Below are 3340 nucleotides of genomic sequence, written 5' to 3'. Positions count from 1 at the left end.
ACTGTGGGAGGAAACCGGAGCACCCGGAGGAAACCCACGCACACAGGGGGAGGACGTGCAGACTTCACACAGGATGGAGTGGCCCTGCCTTTTCGCAGCGATGGAGAAGGCGTTGAACCGGGTGGAGTGGCCCTGCCTTTTCGCAGCGATGGAGAAGTTTGCTTTTGGTGCTGGGTTTGTGCCGTGGGTGCAGTTGCTGCATGACAGTGTTTGTCAGTTAGAACATAGAACATACAGTGCAGAAGGAGGCCATTCGGTCCATCGAGTCTGCACAACCCACTTAAGCCCTTACTTCCACCCTATCCCCGTAACCCAATAACCACTCCTAGCTTTTTAGACACTAAGCAATTTATCACGGCCAATCCATCTAACCTGCACGTCTTTGGACTGTGGGAGGAAACCGGAACACCCGGAGGAAACCCACGCAGACATGGGGAGAACGTGCAGACTCCACACAGACAGTGACCCAAGCCAGGAATCGAACCTGGGATCATGGCGCTGTGAAGCCACAGTGCTAGCCACTTGTGCTACTGTGCTGCCTTTGTAGTGTTTGAACCAAAACCATGAGTGTCGGGCACTTTTGTTGACATCGGTTTACAATGCAGGGGTGTCTCATGTCTCCCTTAATGTTTGCATTGACACTTGAGCCATTAGTCGTTGGTAACAGCATCACTTCTGTTGCCGCCGACAAGGTACTCAATGAATCCAGTAGTGGCATCCATGCTAAAATATGGAGACATCTCCACCAGCATTTTAAGTTGGGCAGTTTTAAGGCAGGTTCCCATTTGCACTAACCACGTGTTGAAGCTTACCTGGTCAGAGGCCACTTTTGGTGTATGTCGAGAGGGCGGGATGGAGGGAGCGGGGATTCTTTCATTCCCGAGGCGGATTGCCTGTCTGGAGGAGTTGAAGCAGAAATTTGGGCTGTTGGGCCTCCAGATGAAGAGCTTTGTTGAGAGTTTATTTTTACGGATTTTCCAGTGGTGCCACCATCATCCTTATTGGAGAAGATTCTCTACCTGTTCAGGGTCGGAGGAGGGTACCTCCAGCAGTATGAGGGGGCCCTGGGAAGTGTGAATATCGGTGGAAGGATTAGGAAGCCAAATGGATGGAGGTGGTTGATCCAATACTGGAGGAGGAGGTGTGGAGTGCGGGGTTGCAAAGGGCGAATGCTACATTGTCATGTGTGAGACTGAGCCTTATCCATCTAAAGGTGGTGTTTCGAGTGCTCCTCACTAAGGTTAGGATGAATCATGTTTTTGAGGGGGCCTCGGTGTAGCGCAGAGATTTGAAGGAATTTTTGCACATTGTGAAGGTCGAACATAGAGGAGTTTGACTAAAGGGTTCTACCCGAGATGGTGACCGCTTTTATTGTACTTCAGGCAATTGGTCATTGGTAGCTCTCAGAGGTGGGGGGGGGGGGGGGGGGTGGAGTAAGTAACGGTAGTTTCTTTTCATTTTTGTTTTTGTTGTTTAAAGGGTTGGAAGGCGGTGATGGGGATGTGTCAAGTGCTTTTTGTTTGTATGTTTTGTAATTTTTCATGAAATGTTAAAAAAATTAAGTAAAACATTTCCCCCGAAAAATGTGATTTGAGGTAGAGCCAAGAGGCATCGTGGGCAGGCTGCGAAGTGGAATTTCATTACCATAAGGTCAGCCAGGGTTTTGTTGAATGGTAAAATATACTGAATGGGCCGAAAGGTTTCAGTCCCGGGTCTGATCTCGATGGCGTTATGATCTTGGGATCATGAACTGGAAAGGGTTTCCTCTCATCTGATGGTAAGTCAAGGGGCCTGGACGTCATGGCAAAGCACATCTCAAGGTAAGGCAAGGAGCCAGGACGCCAGTGCAAAGCACGTCTGATGGGAAGGAAAGGAGCCAGGGCGCCAAGGCAAAGATTGCTAAAGAAGCACCGTGACCTCCAATGTAAGTATGGCGGTACCACCACTGCCAAGGAAACATGGCCATCTCTAGTGTAGATGTTACAGAACCATTACTCCTGATGCAGTATGGTCACCTCCAGTACAGCTGTTACAGAACCATTACTCCTGATGGAGTATGGTCACCTCCAGAATAGCTGTTACAGAACCATTACTCCTGATGGAGTATGGTCACCTCCAGAATAGCTGTTACAGAACCATTACTCCTGATGGAGTATGGTCACCTCCAGTATAGCTGTTACAGAACCATTACTCCTGACGGAGTATGGTCACCTCCAGAATAGCTGTTACAGAACCATTACTCCTGACGGAGTATGGTCACCTCCAGTATAGCTGTTACAGAACCATTACTCCTGATGAAACATGACCACATTCAGTGTAGATGTTACAGAAAAAATACTACTGATGAAACACGGTCACATCTCGTGCAACGAGGAGACAACTAATATAGTGGAAAATGGGAGCATCAACTGTCAGTGTCGGGATGCCATTAGTACCAGATGAAGAAAATCAAAACTAAAACAGTCAAAATACTGTGGATGATGGAATCTGAAAGAACAGAGGATGCTGGGAGAGTCTGCAGGTCTGCCAGCATTCATCGGGAGAGATTTACAATTAACGTTTCGATTCCTTTGACTGACAGAACTGAAAGGAGGTAGAATGGATACAATTCAACAAACTGTAGCAATTTTAGAAATAACGGACAAATGGTCAGATGTGAGAGGGGAGGGCGTGCTTTGCATTTAATTAATCCATGTATGAAATATAAAAAAGGAAAGGGGTTTTAAGAGAGAAGAGATAGATCAAAATCTAAAGATGCCAAATGCAACGTTGAGTCCCGAGGGTTGAAATGTGGCCAACTGGAAGATGCGATGCTGCTCCTCCAGCTTCACTGGAGCAATTCAACAGGCCAAGGATGGACAGGTGGGTACGAGAGCAAGGTGCAGAGATAAATGGCAATCAACAGGAAATTTGGGGCGTGTTGCGGACTGAGTAATGCTGCTGCTCAAAGTGGTCACCCAGTCTGCTTTTGGCCTCCCCTCTATACAGGAGGCTGCATTGGGAGGAATGAAATTGCTACTAAAGTGAAACGCTACTAAACATGAACGCATCATTTGGGTCGTTAACATAGAACATAGAACATAGAACACTACAGCGCAGTACGGGCCCTTCGGCCCTCGATGTTGCGCCGACATGTGAAACCATCTGAAGCCTATCTGACCTACACTATTCCATTTTCATCCATATGTCTATCCAGTGACCACTTAAATGCCCTTAAAGTTGGCGAGTCTACTACTGTTGCAGGCAGGGCGTTCCACACCCCTACTACTCTCTGAGTAAAGAAACTGCCTCTGACATCTGGCTGCATTGATTCCTGGAAGCAGGGACCCTTTTAGCCACA

The sequence above is a fragment of the Scyliorhinus canicula genome, chromosome 6, assembly GCF_902713615.1.
Source record: "Scyliorhinus canicula chromosome 6, sScyCan1.1, whole genome shotgun sequence".
Lineage (NCBI taxonomy): Eukaryota > Metazoa > Chordata > Chondrichthyes > Carcharhiniformes > Scyliorhinidae > Scyliorhinus > Scyliorhinus canicula.
The sequence above is the reverse complement of the archived record's forward strand: the minus strand, read 5'-3'. Positions refer to the sequence as shown.